The 19,079-nt window shown below is 45.2% G+C and overlaps 1 protein-coding gene across 1 annotated transcript in view; it reads left to right on the plus strand.

Moving 5' to 3' along the window:
- LOC149451819 (uncharacterized) overlaps positions 1–19,079 on the plus strand; it is a 118,998-nt gene that overhangs the window by 44,612 nt on the left and 55,307 nt on the right. The gene's annotated exons all lie outside the window — the stretch shown is intronic.

A 19,079-nucleotide genomic window follows, 5' to 3' on the forward strand; every position in this document is an offset into this window, starting at 1 on the left:
CTACATTTATTCCAAAGGGACCCTTGGATAAGTTATATTTCAGCAGACAATCAGCGAAGTTCCAACAAAGGGCAGGAAGATGGACACGGAACAAAACTCTGATTACCCACCTGTTCTGATATTCTACTAGCTTTCTCTTCTCTTCCTTTTCTTTATTCGACCTTCTGCATTTACCTGGGTTATCATATGCACCTGTAAGCTCAGCAATGCCCATGTGAATATTGAAGAGTGGGTTGGTAACCAAAGGAGCCCTGTTCCGGCTGTAGGTCTCAAACAGCAGCAGGTTTTACGATCTGTCCTTGTCAGGGTATTATGGTAGATTCCAGCTCACATCCATCACAATCTGGTCTGGGAGGAACTAAGTCCACCGCTGCTGAAGCCCATTCATCCGCTCTCCTCAGCTGGGCTCTCACCGGTCGCCATCACCCCTGCCCCAGACCGTTTCTCTGGCCTCTCCTCACTCCTAGCTTCATCTCTCCTACCTACCTACCTGAATTTAATGTATGAATCCACTGTACTTCAGATATATTTATTTCAGGTACTTATATAGCGCCGTCAATTTATGCAGCGCTTTACATATATATTGTACATTCACATCAGTCCCTAACCCTCAAGGGGTGTACAATCTAAGGTCCCTAACTCACATTCATACATACACATACTAGGGACAATTTAAACAGGAAACAATTACCCTCCAAGCATTTCTTTGGAGTGTGGGAGGAAACCAGAGTACCTGGAGTAAACCTACGCAGGCAGAGGGAGAACATGCAAACTCCAGACAGGTGGTGCCGTGGTTGGGATTCAAACCAATGACCCTAGTACTTCCAAGTGGAAGGGCTGACCATTTAGCCACTGTGTTGCCCAGATATATGTGAAACCTGGACTGTAGCTGGAGCTTTGTTGCTGCTGTATTATCCCTCTGCAGTGTGGACAGGGTTAAACTGAATATTAATATAATTAATGCAGAAGTGCAGCAGCCACTTTGCAATCCTGGTCTATGGAGTGTCTCCAGGGAAGGCCCCTTGGCTGGGTCTGATTCTCCAGAGCAAGGAGAACTGTTAAAAAAAAAAAGGAGAGGACAGTCTGGAAGCAGGCGTGTGGGGAAAAGACTGAGCTACTGCTGTTGGATGAATAGATCCCTGCCAGAGCTGACCACAATCGGGTGAGAAATCAGTGAAGCAAACTTTCTCCCTGGGAGGGGATGAGGTGTGATTTGGATGCCTGGTGAGATCAGACAGTACTAGAGCACACTCCTAAGCACACTCATAAGGAAGGAAAAGAGGGACATTCTCAGCAGGATTGAAAGATGACATCACCAACACAACAAATACTTTTCTCCTGCGCTAGGAAAGGACTCAGTAGACCCAATAGGAATGTTCTGAAATTTTCTGGACTATGCACTGCTTGCTGCCCTCAACAGACCGGGGTGGTCCAAATACACTAGAGCAGTGGTCGGCAAGCCGCGGCTCGCGAGCCAGATGCGGCTCTTTACAAACTTAAATGCGGCTCTTCTGTGTGCCGGGAGCCCGCTCCCCTCCCTCCTCTCGGGCGGCCGCCCCCTCCCCTCTCTCCTCTCGGGCGGCCGCCCCCCTCCCTCCTCTCGGGCGGCCGCCCCATAAGTCAGGACTCTGCAGCTGTCAGGATGTAGGCAGGGCAGCCAGGATGTAGGCGGGGCAGCGTGACGAACTCCTCTCCTCTCACAGTCCGCCCTGAAGACCAGAACGGCGCAGGAACACGGCGAGAGGAACGCGCGGAGCAAAGGTAAGTGAGTTGACACAGGGGGGACTTACTATATGGGGGATGAATTACTATGGGGGATGAATTACTATGGGGGATGAATTACTATATGGGGAATGAATTACTATGGGGGATTAATTACTATATGGGGAATGAATTACTATGGGGGATGAATTACTATAGGGGGGGATGAATTACTATGGGGGATGAATTACTATGGGGGATGAATTACTATATGGGGGATGAATTACTATATGAGGGATGAATTACTATATGGGGGATGAATTACTATATGGGGGATGAATTACTATGGGGGATGAATTACTATATGGGGGATGAATTACTATGGGGGATGAATTACTATATGGGGGATGAATTACTATGGGGGATGAATTACTATACGGGGGATGAATTAATATGGGGAATGAATTACTATAGGGGGGATGAATTAATATGGGGAATGAATTACTATAGGGGGGATGAATTACTATATGGGGGATGAATTACTATGGGGGATGAATTACTATATGGGGGATGAATTACTATGGGGGATGAATTACTATATGGGGGATGAATTACTATGGGGGATGAATTGCTATGGGGGATGAATTTCTATGGGGGATGAATTGCTATATGGGGGATGAATTGCTATATGGGGGATTAATTACTATGGGGGATGAATTACTATATGGGGGATGAATTACTATAAGGGGGATGAATTACTATATGGGGGATGAATTACTATGGGGGATGAATTACTATATGGGGGATGAATTACTATGGGGGATGAATTACTATATGGGAGATGTATTTTCAGTTTTAAAAATGTGGCTCTCAAAATAAATTTCAATCGTGGTTTCGGCGAGATTTGGCTCAGTTGAAAAAAAAGGTTGCCCACCACTGCACTAGAGAAACAGAAAAAAGGCGCACCGACCTAGTGCATTATCATTTAAAGTATTTATTGAATTACTATATGGGGGATGAATTACTATGGGGGACTTACTATATGGGGAATTAATTACTATATGGGGGATGAATTACTATGGGGGATGAATTACTATGGGGGATGAATTACTATATGGGGAATGAATTACTATGGGGGATGAATTACTATATGGGAGATGAATTACTATATGGGGAATGAATTACTATGGGGGATGAATTACTATGGGGGATGAATTACTATAGGGGGGATGAATTACTATATGGGGGATGAATTACTATATGGGGAATGAATTACTATATGAGGGAATTAATTACTATATGAGGGATGAATTACTATATGGGGGATGAATTACTATGGGGGATGAATTACTATATGGGGGATGAATTACTATGGGGGATGAATTACTATATGGGGGATGAATTACTATATGGGGGATGAATTACTATGGGGGATGAATTACTATACGGGGGATGAATTACTATATGGGGGATGAATTAATATGGGGAATGAATTACTATAGGGGGGATGAATTAATATGGGGAATGAATTACTATAGGGGGGATGAATTACTATATGGGGGATGAATTACTATGGGGGATGAATTACTATGGGGGATGAATTACTATATGGGGGATGAATTACTATGGGGGATTAATTACTATATGGGGGATGAATTACTATATGGGGGATGAATTACTATATGGGGGATGAATTACTATGGGGGATGAATTGCTATGGGGGATGAATTTCTATGGGGGATGAATTGCTATATGGGGGATGAATTGCTATGGGGGATGAATTGCTATGGGGGATGAATTACTATGGGGGATGAATTACTATATGGGGGATGAATTACTATGGGGGATTAATTACTATGGGGGATGAATTACTATGGGGGATGAATTACTATATGGGGGATGAATTACTATATGGGGGATGAATTACTATGGGGGATGAATTACTATATGGGGGATGAATTACTATGGGGGATGAATTACTATGGGGGATGAATTACTATATGGGGGATGAATTACTATGGGGGATGAATTACTATGGGGGATGAATTACTATATGGGGGATGAAATACTATGGGGGATGAATTACTATGGGGGATGAATTACTATATGGGGGATGAATTACTATGGGGGATGAATTACTATATGGGGGATGAATTACTATGGGGGATGAATTACTATATGGGAGATGTATTTTCAGTTTTAAAAATGTGGCTCTCAAAATAAATTTCAATCGTGGTTTTGGCGAGATTTGGCTCAGTTGAAAAAAAAGGTTGCCCGCCACTGCACTAGAGAAACAGAAAAAAGGCGCACCGACCTAGTGCATTATCATTTAAAGTATTTATTGAAGAAACAAAGTATCGTACTTACAATAGACATAAAAACACAGGCATGTCAAACTGAACAAGATGTATGATCCAAACCCTGGATGACTAACTTACTAACGCGTTTCAAGGACACAACCTCTTCCTCAGAGCCAACACTATAGGAGTCTGCACTTCTCTTTATATAGGTTACTAAATAATATCAAAAGGGCCATATCAGAACCACCCAAAGGTGGAGCCTGACATCACATGACCCATTAACATCCAAATTGAAAAGAAAAAAAAACCATTAATTAAATAATAATTGTGAACGATATTAGGAAAACATATATATATAAATAATAACGTATAATAAATCGATTCCTATGCCTGTCTCAGGACTTCAACTGAATCAGAGCATGTGTCCAGAGATCCAGAAAACGTTACCCCAGGTCTGGTGAGAGACTAACATTGCATAGTCAAACTGTTGTCTGCTGGGAACCATTGTGCTTCCTTCAAGGGCCCCAACTTTGCTAGCCAAGTTTTTTCTTTCATCGATAACTGGCCAGTAGGATAACAAGGATGCTGTTATAGCAAGTTAGGACTGCCTTTATATACTGTTGCTAGGTAACTGCAGTTCATTTTTGTTAAGTAATGTCAGAATACCGCCATCCCTTTGATCATGATCTGGGCTTGCCGACCCGCCATCCCAGAGCATCAGACTGCATCAAGCCAGCTCCAACAGAGGAGGACAGGGGCAGCCGTGAAGAGAGCAGGTGCAGCATAGAAAAGTGACGCCAGAAAAAGACCAAGTGGTCCATCATTTGTTTTGTGTGTGTGTTTTGAGGGGCTGTTTTTTTTGTTTTTTTTTTACTTTTATGTCTGAGCATAAGTCGATGGTTCCTCTGTAGTGCCCGCTCTTGTCCCAGGTGGAGTGATGTTACATCACTGGGGACCTTTCTAGCAGCCTGGAGGTCCAGGAGGAAAAAGGTCAGTGTATTAAACATCACGTACACTGCACTTTTGTAATGGACATATTAGCACCTATAAAAGGGTTACAATTATTGGCCGTCTTTGACACTGATCCACGGGTGCAACGCAGTGCACCTATGGCTTTCCTGTGGGTTAGCTGAACTGAGCCATAGACTTCTATTGTATCCTACGGGTTTGGTGAGCTTTCAGAAAGTGCCCCACACCCGCAAATATAATAGAAGTCTATGGCAAAGCGCATCTCACCCTGCAGAAAAGTTGCAGATGCACGGCGCTGCACCTGCGGTGTGGGCGAACCACAGCACATCAGTGTGAAATTGGACTTATAGGGGGCTCAGGACAATACGGGGTTTGTTTACATTTGTGGTTTGGTTGGCGGTAAAACCCCAAAGTTGACACGTGTTTTTACTACAACCCCTAACCACCGATGTAGCATCAGAGGTCGCAGTGGCAACCCTGCTCTATGCTCCAGGGGGCCCATGCAACCTTGCTGTCACATTCTGATTTACACTTGGGCAGGAGAGGCTGTTGGGGCAGCATTTACAGGACCCAATCCTCTCTTGTAACCCCAGAAAGCTAGACATGCAAAACGAAAACATTTCTTTTGTTTTGATTTGTTATTTAAATTATTTTTTTAATTTTTTGAATTTTGTAAGATGGTTATGTTCTTTCTATTTTTTCTATTCTATTTTATTCTTTTTTTTTTCTATTCAGTTCTCCTTTTTTCTATTCTATTCTAATCTATTCAAATTTATCCTATTAGAAATTCAAAAGACAGTTCTATTCTATTGTATTCTATTCTATTCTAAATCAAATTTATTCTATTTGAAATTTGAATTTTGGAAGACAGGTATATTCTTTCTATTTTAATTTATTCTATTGTTTGTTCTATTCTTATCTATTCCATTTGAAATTCAAATTTTGGAATACAGTTATATTCTTTCTATTTTATTCTATTATATTGTTTTTTCTATTCTTTTCTATTCTATTCTATTTGGAATTAAAATTTCAGAAGACAGTTATATGCTTTATATTTTAATCTATTTTATTGTTTTTTTCTATTCTTTTCTATTTTATTCTTTTCTATTCTTATCTATTCTATTTGGAATTCGACTTTTGGAAGACAGTTATATTCTCTGTTTTATTCTACTCTATTGTTTATTGTATTATATTCTGTTCTATTGTTTTTCCATTCTATTCTCCTATTGTCTATTCTTTACAAATACGATTAGAAATCTATTTAAAATTTTTTCCAAATTTCGGAAAATTCATCCGAATTCGGAACAAAATATTTGATGAGCTCAATGACTGGTCTGCTAGGCAACCACAAACACACCCAGATCTCCATCTGACAGATCTATCAAAACCCTACATTCTGCCAACACCCAGTACAATTATCTTGTCAAAGAATGACTCCTGTCTTTCTTCACACTACAGCTATTTTTTGTGAATGGGTAGTGGTACCATGTACCCCATACTCATTCACATGGGGGGAGGCCAGGATCAAGGGGCCCCCTTGCTAAAGGGGGCTTCCAGATTCCGATAAGCCCCCCCCGCCTGCAGATCCCCACAACCACAGCCCAGGGTTGTGGGGAAGAGGCCCTTGTCCCCATCAACATGGGGACAAGGTGCTTTGGGGGGACTCCCCCTACCCCAAAGCCCCCCCATTTTGAGGGCATGTGGCCTGGTATGGTTCAGGAGGGGGAGGCCCTCGCTCGCCCTCCCCCCCTTTCCTGACCTGCCAGGCTGCATACTCAGATAAGGGTCTGGTAAGGTTTTGGGGGGAACCCCACGCCATTATTTTTTAAATTATGGCATGGGGCTTTCCTCCAAAATCCATACCAGATCCAAAGTATTTTTTGGGGGGGGGACCCCACGCTGTTTTTTAATTTTTTTTTAATTGCTGGCAGTTCTTTCTTTTACATTCAGCTGTCACTGGGGAACTCTGCTGACATCTGAAACATTACTGCTTGGTTTTCGCTACTAAAATACCGCATGATATTTTAGTAGCCTTTTTAGTGAATTTACTATTTTTCAGTGCATTCTGGGCATTTGGGAGGGTCTCCTGAGGTTATCTTTTAAAAACGCTTCTAAACGGAAACGTGCATAAAAGCGGCTAAACTGATGGTTTTTAACCTACATATTCCAGCAGTCAGTTTCCATCGTTCAGAAGAGTTTCCCAAACGCCCCGTGTACATGGAGCCTTAGAGAGGAGATCACGGTTCCCAACAGTCTGGTATAATTGCAGTGCCTCCTCGCAAGAACTCCTGCTCTCTAGCTCCCTTGTCTCCTCCTCCCATGCTCATCTCCAGGACTTTTCAAGAGCTTCCCCAATCCTCTGGAACTCTCTACCCCAATTTATCAGACTATCACCTATTCTGCTCACTTTTAGGCGATCTCTGAAAACCTATCTCTTCAGGGAAGCCTACCCTGCCGTCAGCTAATAATGGAATATTCTATTCCTCCTACCAGTCCATCCCCCACAGTTACTACCTTTTGTACCACTAGCCCCTCCTGTCACGACCCGCGGTCACCGCCACCAACAGGCGACAATCGCACAGCCGCGACTAACAGTAATACGTCACGCCCACGGCGTCAGACCCCAGACCTTCTCACCAAACTCGTGACCGAAGGGCCGGCCGATCCAAAACCGCGGTGTGATGCGCGTAACAAGGCCCCACCCAGCTGCACCCTACACAGCGATTGCCCAGCTAATGGACTACAATCGGTGCCTGCAGCCTGAATGCGCTTGTTACTGGGTCAGGTTAGTTACGCAACTAACCCTCTACTGCCACCACCACTTTTGTCGGAGACTGGGAAACTCCCGTTATCAAATATACACTATAATGACTGAAATATTGGTCTATATAGCACGGCCCGTGGACCTGCTATACAGAGATATAGCAAACAGTAGCGTCTCTTCAAAGGCAGGGATTCGTGAATTGCAAGTAAGCGCTTAGAAACAGTTTAACACTTTCAGAAAGAAAGATTTATTACTAAAAGCGTCAGACAGATGCAAATAAATATTTACAAAGATGTCACAAAAATATATATATGTATATAAAGACATAGCAAAGAGATAATTAGGAAGAAGATTACAGGGTTGAGTTACTTGCCCATATGCCTGGGTTTGCAGTCCAAGTTGTGAGCAGGGTGATTTCTTTGATCTCCTCTTGTTACGATGTTGCTGGGAGATCTCTCTGTGTGAGTCTTGTGTGTCACAGACTAACTCACTTGACTCTCTTAAAGGTCCCTCTCAAAGGGGAGGGGGGGGCTCTGACTACACGTTTTGGGAGTGGTCATAGGGAAACTTTAAACTAAATTACCAGCTTCATATCCCGTGATATGAACCATACAGTTGACCTGAGGACTGTGCAATTACTCTGGTCAGTTTGATAATGAGTGGGCTTACATAGTTTTGGGTGACAGAAGTTACACTTCAGCAGACAGTCTGTCTCCACTTCTCATGTCTTAGGTTGTTCCACGCAATCTGCCAGGAGATAACGTTTGCCTCTCAGGAAGGGAGGAGGGTAGGAATGAGGCTGAGGAATGCCTCGAATAAACAGACAGAACACGAAAAAGAGAGTGTAAAGGGGGACTCCGCTCCAATTCTGATGAGCAAGTTTGCCACACCTCCCCCTTAAGTGGTTGCCAAGGAGTGAGCTACAAGTTCTCTCCTGACGCAACCGACCTCTGTCCAGAGGTTCCTCTTGGGACGTCCTGGTACCGCTGTACTGCGGGAGAACCGAATTCCGTCTGAACAGGAAGCCGTTCTCTCCAGCAGCACTGCCGGGCCGACCAAGTGAGTGGTCACGGGTGGGCTCCAGTCGGCTGTGGCTATCCGAATCCCGTGCAACCGCCGGGGTGCCCACCTGTTCACCAAACACTTCGGCTCAGGGGAGTCCTTTGCTACCATATTAATATGTAGCTTCATGTCGAGGTAGAGAAGAAGATTTCCCTCTCCTACCTTCTTCCTCAGGCTTAGGACTACATCTGTTAAAGATAGTTATTAAGAGGTCGTACAATACATTACCGTATCACCCAGTAAATGGTCTCCATTCAGTAGCCAAAAAAGGCATACAAAAAAAAAAAAAAATGGTCCCCTAGACAAAACTGGGAAATATATAGATCTGTTTCTTAAAGACATGGTTCCTAATCTCCCCTCTTATGTAAGGGATACTAAAGACGTGTTGGCTAAGATTGAGAATATGATTATTAATGAAAATTCCATTCTAGTGGGAATAGATGTGGAATCACTTTACACCTCTATCCCACATGAATGTGGTGTGAGATCGGCCTCTTACTTCCTTGATAAAACATATCCTACTTTGGGAGGACAGAATGAATTTATTAGTGAGTTGTTGGATTTTGCATTACGACATAACTTTTTTCAATTTAATAATACCTTTTATCAACAGACTAGAGGTACTAGCATGGGAGCACCGTGGGCTCCGGCCTATGCATGTCTTCATTTAGGTTTTTGGGAGGAGCAGGTTGTCTTCAGATCATCAAGATTTCTTGTTAATGTCCAGATTTGGTTAAGATATATAGATGATGTGTTCCTTGTTTGGCGAGGAACATCTGAGGAATTAAAACTTTTCATGGAAGAGTTAAATCAAAACTCCTTCAATATTGGACTTACACATGTATCTGACGAAACATGTATTTCTTTTCTGGATCTGGAAATTAGACTTGAGAATGGAAGACTCCTCACAAGGACATATAGGAAACCAACTGCTGCCAATACCCTATTAGAGGCTAGGAGCTACCACCCACATTCACTGATTTCAGGGATTCCAGTGGGACAGTTTTTGAGATGTCGGAGAAATTGTTCAAACATCAATGACTTTAGGATGGAGGCTCAGGACCTCTATAAAAGATTTAGGGAAAGGGGATACTCTCACTCTCAAATTAGAAAGGCTCGAAGACGGGCATATCAAACTGACCGCAAGGATCTATTATCTCCTAAAAAGGATGAGAAGGCCAAACTAAGTGATCAACCTGTAAGAATGATAACCCAATTTGGAGCCCAATGGCAAGATGTAAAATTAATATTAGAAAAACATTGGAAAATTTTAACTCAATGTCCCAAATTGAATAAGATTGTAGGTGAACGCCCCCAGATGGTAGCAAGAAGAGCACCAAATCTTGGTGATCTCCTTATCCATTCTGATTATCAACCGTTAAAACAAACAACATGGTTAAAATCGCGTACTAAGGGGATGTTTAAATGTGGAAAATGTCAAATCTGTAAATATGTGGATCGTACGGACTCTTTTTCTGATTCAGGAAACAACACTCACTATAAAATTCAAAGTCTCATAAATTGCTCTACAGTAAGAGTGCTATATATCTTAACCTGTCCTTGTAAAAAGATGTATATAGGTAAGACCAAAAGACAATTTAAGGTACGAATAGGTGAACATCTTAGAGATATTAGATCAAATGACCCTGAAAGTAATCTTGCACAACATTATGCTAAATATCATGGAGGTAAACTGGACGGTACAAAAGTGAAAGGTTTCTATGCATTGCACTTTCCACAAAGGAGAGGGGATTTTGACAGAGAATTGCTTAAAAAGGAGAAATATTGGATATATAAGCTTGATACATTATACCCTAAGGGGTTAAATGTGGAATGTAATCTCCAAGTATTTTTGGATAAATAGATCTATATAGTTATGTACCCGTATATTTCCATATGTTGACTAACCTATGGCATTTCCCTGCTTTCATTAATAGTTGGATTATATGCTAAGTAATTAAGGTTAATCTCTCTTTTTTCGCATTTGGGAATAATATTGATGATCTCATGATATAAGTTTGAGTATACTTTCTCCAAGAATAACTATAACATAAATGGGCATTTGAAATCTGGGTACTTTTGATAAAGGAATTCATAATGAGATCCCTTAGTCAACATTGCCATCTTGTGGTGGCTTTATGGTAATTTATATTGTACCTTTAGGAATTTGATTCAATAAATAGGCCTGGTAATTCTTTCACTAATATTGTCATCTTCTGGTGAGAATGTGGTAATGTTTCAACTGATCATTATGTTTAATCTATGCTCTTTTGATTTATACATGTATTGTTAAAATTGCTAAGCCTTTCCTTTCTCTGATATTTTCCAGTCGCCTGTTTTTAATTGTATTCAATAATGACCAGCAGCTGTGCTAAGTATTTAGCCCCTTTTTTCTCCATTGGGAATAGCTGCAAGTTAGTGTTTGCATAAATGGGTGGGTCTTAACCCACTATAAATAGGAAATTGAAATGCAGTTGTCTCATTGGTCCTGACGAAGCTGAGTGAGATACGCCCATCGGCGAAACGCGTTGACGTCATACGTCAGATACGTCACTTCCGGTCATGCGCATTAGGTGGAACGCACGCTGACCTACAAGGAGGAAGCCATTTTCACATGCCATGAGGCAAGCCTAGGCAGCACAGGCGCCGAGAAGAGGCTGGAGCCCGCGGTATATCGGCGGATGTCAGCGGTGGCTCCCTGGCCTCTTTGGCCGTGTATGGCAGTACCTATGAAGGATATTCTTTCCTCTCCTATTATCCAGTGCACAGGTGGTGAGTGGACTGTTGCGGGACACTAGATATATGGTCCTATGTGACATATATGACCTATATATCCTATATAGAGTGTAAGCTCTTTCAGTGACTTTCCACATATTGTCTGTTTCACTACAGGATGGGGACATCATGGTGCCTTGTATAGGAAACAAGATATACCACATGTATTTCAATAGGCAGAAGATCTATTGGGATGTGTCTTGTTTTTCTCACAGAAAGTGGTATGTAGTCCACATATAGTGGTGAAGAAACCATTTCAAGCAGTGCGCTGCTCTATGCATCTACCCTTCCATCCTGGTAAAAATGGGGCATATTTTTTCAAGAGCCCTAGGAAACAGCTGGTAATAATCACAGATGAATGGGCCCCAACCACTTGTGCCGGCATAGGAATGTACTGCATTATTTACATGACATTTATGTTTTGTTTCATATAGGCCTTGAGGCATGCCTTCTTTTTGACGCATACTGTGCTTGCCGTACTGCATACATGTGATATTTATATCTATGGTATAATTTTTTGAAACTCCCTGTTTAGGATATAACCACTCTGGTAGTAGCGTAGTCTACATATTTATAACACGTGTTATGGTATACCTATGGTATAATTTTTTGTATACACCTCCTTTGGGAAGTGTTCACCTATGCGCCAGTGCCACAGGGACTTTAGACTCTTGTAGTCATTGTCCTTTTTGCACAGGTATTTAGACCGGTACTGGTGTCATTTTATATGGTTTTAGGTCTGTGTGTATTGTCTCATACTGAGGTGATGGTAAACCAGGGCGATTGCCCATATGTCAAATTTGTATGTGTAATAAAGCATAATTTTTGGAAATTTTTCTGAGTATCACATTCTGTTCATAATGTAGCCGCTTTCTTTGTGAATTTCTTTTCACAACCTCTCTCTTTTTTTAGGACTACATCTGGCCTGAAGGTAGTAGCGCCCGTGGGCACCGGAACCGGACAGGCAAATTCTGGGCCTCGCCTCCCAGTGGTGTCCACATGTACCTTCATCCAAGATGGACAGTCCTCATTACCTGCTAGCATCCAGGACACCAGTTCCTCCAGTTTCCTGTCTGCTAGGCCAGTCACAGGCCCAGCTGAGCCATGATCATCGCATCCAGGCGTCTTACCGTAGCCAGCTGTACCCGTGACTGACGTAACCTGCTTTTTGGCCTAGGGAGCAGACCAGGCCTCAACTGCCTCAGTCTCCCCATCCCCTAAACTGAACCACTGACATGCCCCTCTGACAGTTACCCTTCTCGACTGTCCGACTGGGCACGGGCGGTTGGTTCCAGACTAGTGACAGGGGCCCAAGTGGCTCTTTCCAGATCAGGTGGACAACTGCACCCAGGTCCACTGCGCATTGCGGGCCATTCCTGACCGCTGGATAGGCGGTCGGTGCGTTCTCAACCCCAACTAGCTTTCCCGTGGACTCAGGCAAGCCACATGGGGTAGTGAAGGCTGCCTCGTCTTGAGCGTGCTGGGTTAGAGATGGTGGCCCATGCTCCTTGCTCAGGTCCATGATGGCAAAACAGTAGGCACCTTCCAGATGCTCCATTACCTCATGGCTCCTGGGCATGGGGTAGGCCACAAACACAGGGCAGGCATTCAGTGCCGCCCAGACTCTAGCTGACCCCTGGATTCCTGACTGTGCCATTCCCTTTGCCTCTGTGGTCCAGTCAACCGGCACCTCCTGAATCCAGACACCATCTATCAAAGGCCTGGGCAGCAGCTCCGGAACCCGGGTGCCAGGGAAGGGTGATTGGGTCTGGGCCCGGCGGCCCTCTTTCTGTAACCCAAGCATCAACCTTCCTTCCATTCGTAATCCGGGCCTGCTGCCTCTGACCTCTGTCTGTCTGCCTGTGAACACACCCTGACAAGTGAGATTAACTGTCAGGCTTTCAGGCTCCCAACCCCCAGTGACTAGGCCAGTCTTTTGTTTATTCTCCCCAGCAGGGGGGTTCACACCTAGCCCTGGACTAAAATTTCCATATGAATGACTTTCCAGAGTGGTCTTCCCTGTGGGACTACAAATCTCAGTTAGCTTACCTCTGAAGGTCCTTTGAGACTCACTTTTCAGGGCTGCCTGAAGTGTGGAACTACAAGTATCAGCCAGCTTACCTCTGAAGGTCCTCTGGGACTCACTTTTCAGGGCTGCCTGAAGTGTGAAACTGCAAGTCCCAGCCAACTTACCTCTGAAGGTCCTTTGGGACTCACTTTTCAGGGCTGCCTGAAGTGGGGAACTACAAGTATCAGCCAGCTTACCTCTGAAGGTCCTTTGGGACTCACTTTTCAGGGCTGCCTGAAGTGGGGAACTACAAGTTCCAGCCAGCTGTGGTGTGCCTTCCTTAGCAGGGCAACTCACAGCTAGCGGGCCTCTGAAGCTCCTTTGGGAATCGCTTTTCAGTGCTGCCTGAGGCGTGGAACTACAAGTCCCAGCCAGCTGCCTAGTCCTATGCAAGGCCACCGGCTGGGCACTTATCAAGGCACAATCTTCTGAGCCTGGGCAAGGGACAGGCCTATCCAAATCATCCCCTTGCTCAGCCCCCAGAGACTGTACCTCAGCCCCCAACACTGAAAATGCATCCTTTGTTTCATCACAAATCTCATTGTTAGCATTACCAACATTGCCGTCAACAATACAAACATTATCAATGACATTACTATCAGTGTTATTCCCAATGTTACTAACATTAGTAATATCACCCTCAGTGTCACCACAACGATCCTTAACAGTCACGTTCATAATATCAATGACACGAGTTCAATACCTCCCCATGGAAGGGGATTTCTTCTTGTTCTCCAGCTAATGGAGACTCCTGCAGCCCCACACCATTCCCAGCCCCCTCCCTCTGTCCATCCACCGGTGGCCCAGACATTACCCCAATATCTGTCCACAGTACCTTGGCTGGTCCAGAGAGTTCCAGGGGGCCCTTCTGGGTCTTCTCGGCAGGAGCATAATACGAAACAAGAGCGCCTAGGTCAGCACCCAACAAAACAGGGGTGGGCAGTTCATCTGAGACCCCCACCTCTCTCATCCCCCTCCCCGCACCCCAATCTAGGAATACCTTTGCACAGGGTATACGTGAACGGGTCCCCCCAACTCCTGTGAGGGTCAGGAACTTTCCTGGGATGAGGTTCTGTGGCTCAATCAGCTCTGGCCGGATCAAGGTGACTTCTGCCCCAGTGTCCCGGAAACCAGTTGCAGACCGGTTGCCCACGGTAACGGGCTGCAAGTTGGCGGGGGTTACCCGCATCTTCCTGTGAACGAACAGCACAGAAGAAGAGTTGCTGGCCGGCTGGCCAGATGATGTCATCTGCTTCTGCTCAGGACATTGGGTCCTGAGATGTCCGGCTTTCCCACAGGCGAAGCATCTGCGGGTGTCAGGCAGGAATGGCTTGGCTCCAAGCGCTGCAGGGTTGGGCGGAGGTGAAGCTGGTCTCACCGAAGTAGGAGGGGTTGCTAGGGGCGATTTCCCCCCTTTCTAGCTGTTTGGAGGAGCCTTGCGAGGTTCAGGCACTCGCGTGTGGACGAAGGTATCTGCCAGGTCTGCTGCAGCTGTAGTAGATGCTGGCTCCCTCTCCAAGACGAACTGTCTGACATCTGCTGGGCAAATGTGCAAGAGTTGATCTCGGATCATGAGATCCTCCAAAGATTCAACTTTCAGTCCCTTAGTCCACTGTCGGAATGTGGTGCGTAAGCGACTTGCCACATCCGTGTAAGAGTCCCCAGGTCCTTTCTGCATGGACCTGAACCACTTGCGGTACACTTCCGGGGTCATCTGGTACTTCCGGATAATGGCATCTTTTAAAAGTCCATAGTCATCATCTTGCCCCTCTGGCAATTCAACAAATGCGTCCAGGGCCTTGCCTCGTAGCCCTGGTGTCAGGTACCGAACCCATTGAGCTTGGGGCACGTGGTACTGATGGCACGTTTTTTCAAAGGACAGTAAGTATGTGTCAATGTCACTGTCCTTTTCCATCCCTGGAAACTTGGCTGCGCCCACGGAAAGAGTGCCGTCCCTGTGATCTAGGGCCCCGAGGTTCTGACCCGGTCGTTGCTGGAGCCTTGCCATCTCCAGCTCGTGTCGACGATCAGCTTCCCTCTGAGCTTGGCGTTCCTCTCTCTCAGCCGCTGCTCGGCATTCTGCAGTTTCTCTGTCAGCCGCTGCTTGGCGCTCTGCAGTTTCTCTGTCAGCCTGGCGTTCCATGAACCGCAGGTATGCCTCCAGATCTCTCTCCATGAGGCGTTTCAAGGCCTCCTGCATCTGAGAAGAGTCTCTGCTGGTTCCAGGCACCACGGTGTTAGCGCGCTCAGGCGGTGGTGTGACGTTAACCTTTGGTGATCCTCCAGTGTCAGTCTCTGTACGCCCATCCTGTGAGGCCGTCTCTGAGCCACTGGCAATGTGGGTAACGGGAACCCCTCCATGTTCAAGTTCCCCCGAGTTCTGATTTGCTCGGATATCATACTCCACTAGATCACTAATCAAATCTTCACGAGTTTTGCGACCGACGTCCAATCCTCGTGAGGCACATTCAACTTTCAAATCACCTTTGCTCATTTTCTCGTAATCTGCTTAACCGGGCATAATTGCAAGCAAAGATAGAAGAGAAAGTAGGAAAAGAAAATAGCTGTTGCTATGTGTCTCTCTATACACACATATATATAAAATAAAATATGCACCACTTGTTTCTAAGGACTGTTTCCACAAAGGTTACAATCCTTCAGTGCAGAGCCAACTTTTAACACTGCACTGAAGCTCTTACTGCAATTATCCCACGTACGCTGCCAACAATATGTCACGACCCGCGGTCGCCGCCACCAACAGGTGACAATCGCACAGCCGCGACAAACAGTAATACGTCACGCCCACGGCGTCAGACCCCAGACCTTCTCACCAAACTCGTGACCGAAGGGCCGGCCGATCCAAAACCGCGGTGTGACGCGCGTAACAAGGCCCCACCCAGCTGCACCCTACACAGCGATTGCCCAGCTAATGGACTACAATCGGTGCCTGCAGCCTGAATGCGCTTGTTACTGGGTCGGGTTAATTACGCAACTAACCCTCTACTGCCACCACCACTTTTGTCGGAGACTGGGAAACTCCCGTTATCAAATATACACTATAATGATTGAAATATTGATCTGTATAGCACGGCCCGCGGACCTGCTATACAGAGATATAACAAACAGTAGCGTCTCTTCAAAAGGCAGGAATTCGTGAATTGCAAGTAAGCGCCTAGAAACAGTTTAACACTTTCAGAAAGAAAGATTTACTACTAAAAGCGTCAGACAGATGCAAATAAATATTTACAAAGATGTCACAAAAATATATATATATGTATATAAAGACATAGCAAAGAGATAATTAGGAAGAAGATTACAGGGTTAAGTTACTTGCCCATATGCCTGGGTTTGCAGTCCAAGTTGTGAGCAGGGTGATTTCTTTGATCTCCTCTTGTTACGATGTTGCTGGGAGATCTCTCTGTGTGAGTCTTGTGTGTGTCACAGACTAACTCACTTGACTCTCTTAAAGGTCCCTCTCAAAAGGGAGGGGGGGGGGGCTCTGACTACACGTTTTGGGAGTGGTCATAGGGAAACTCTAAACTAAATTACCAGCTTCATATCCCGTGATATAAACCATACAGTTGACCTGAGGAATGTGCAATTACTCTGGTCAGTTTGATAATGAGTGGGCTTACATAGTTTTGGGTGACAAAAGTTACACTTCAGCAGACAGTCTGTCTCCACTTCTCATGTCTTAGGTTGTTCCACGCAATCTGCCAGGAGATAACGTTTGCCTCTCAGGAAGGGAGGAGGGTAGGAATGAGGCTGAGGAATGCCTCGAATAAACAGACAGAACACGAAAAGGAGAGTGTAAAGGGGGACTCCGCTCCAACAAGGATGAGCAAGTTTGCCACACCTCCCTCCTAGATTGTAAGCTCCCAGGATCAGGGAACCCAAATCCCTCTTGTATTGAACTGTATTGTTGCTGTATTGTCTCCTGTTATATTGTAAGCAAACTGTTGGTGCTATATAAATCCTGTATAATAATAATAAAGTGCCTGGTGATGGAACCCGGAGAGTGTTCCAGCCGTCATCAGCTCACTCCTGCTCCGCACAGAGTCTGGAACCTGAGGGATGAGGACACAATGAGACAGGAGCCAAAATCCCGAAACTGTCCTGCAGCAATTGGGAAACTCGGCAACTTCTTATGAGAACTTTCCCAAAGCTGCAGGTCCTTTGAGTTCCACAAGGTGGTGATCTCACTACTACCCAGACAGGAAGTCGCTATGGAATACAGACAGGAAGTGGTATCAGGTACAGACAGGAAGTGATGTCAGGTACAGACAGGAAGTTCTGGGTGAGAGGTGAGTGGGGAGGAAGTAGAGAGGAGACGTTGGTGGAAGTGGCAGCAGAGGAGGTAATAAGATGTAATTTCCTATTTACACCCAGTAACCCCCCGTCATGTCCATCCTATTCCTCCATAGTCACGTCCGTCCTCTTCCTCCATAGTCACGTCCGTCCTCTTCCTCCATAGTCACGTCCGTCCTCTTCCTCCATAGTCCTGTCTGTCCTCTTCCTCCATAGTCACGTCCGACCTCTTCCTCCATGGTCACGTCCGTCCTCTTCCTCCATAGTCACGTCCGTCCTCTTCCTTCATAGTCACGTCCGTCCTCTTCCTCCATAGTCACGTCCGTCCTCTTCCTCCATAGTCACGTCCGTCCTCTTCCTCCATAGTCCTGTCTGTCCTCTTCCTCCATAGTCACGTCCGACCTCTTCCTCCATGGTCACGTCCGTCCTCTTCCTCCATAGTCACGTCCGTCCTCTTCCTCCATAGTCACGTCCGTCCTCCTCCTCTATAGTCATGTCCGTCCTCTTCCTCCGCGGTCACGTCCGTCCTCTTCCTCCATAGTCACGTCCGTCCTCTTCCTCCATAGTCACGTCCGTCCTCTTCCTCCATAGTCACTGTGACGTCTTTTATCTCCAGCAGATGATGATACACACATATATAGTGTGGGAACCCAGATTAACCCCTTCAGGGGCACAACATTCCCCCACTTCCGGGGCCAGAACATTCTCCTCATTGTGGAGATGGGTCACCTTCTCCATGGAGATGAGATGACCATACCTGGGCTGGGGGGGAGACGGCTCCACAGAACACAACCAAAGTTCAGGTGCCGAATTTGAATTTGGACCCCACTGAAGTTGATGGGAGCTGAATGATAAATTACATGGGGGGGAACTTGCCGCTGCCCTGGGGAACATGTACTAAAGGAAATAGATTTTTTCAAATTTGTTGAGCAATAATTATAATAATTTTTAAACAGCAACATTAAAATTGCTAAATTCCTATAAATAACATGTCTGGGGGATGTTCTGACCCGGCCTGTGAAGTGGCGTACATGTACGATGTATACAACCCACTACAGGAACATTGACATTTACAAAGAAAAACAATGCCATCTAAATTGCCAATAAATGACAGTTCCTGGCCTCTTTTTTC

The sequence above is a fragment of the Staurois parvus genome, unplaced genomic scaffold, assembly GCF_062004578.1.
Source record: "Staurois parvus isolate SC_StPar_1 unplaced genomic scaffold, SC_StPar_1.0 ptg000519l, whole genome shotgun sequence".
Classification (NCBI taxonomy): Eukaryota; Metazoa; Chordata; class Amphibia; order Anura; family Ranidae; genus Staurois; species Staurois parvus.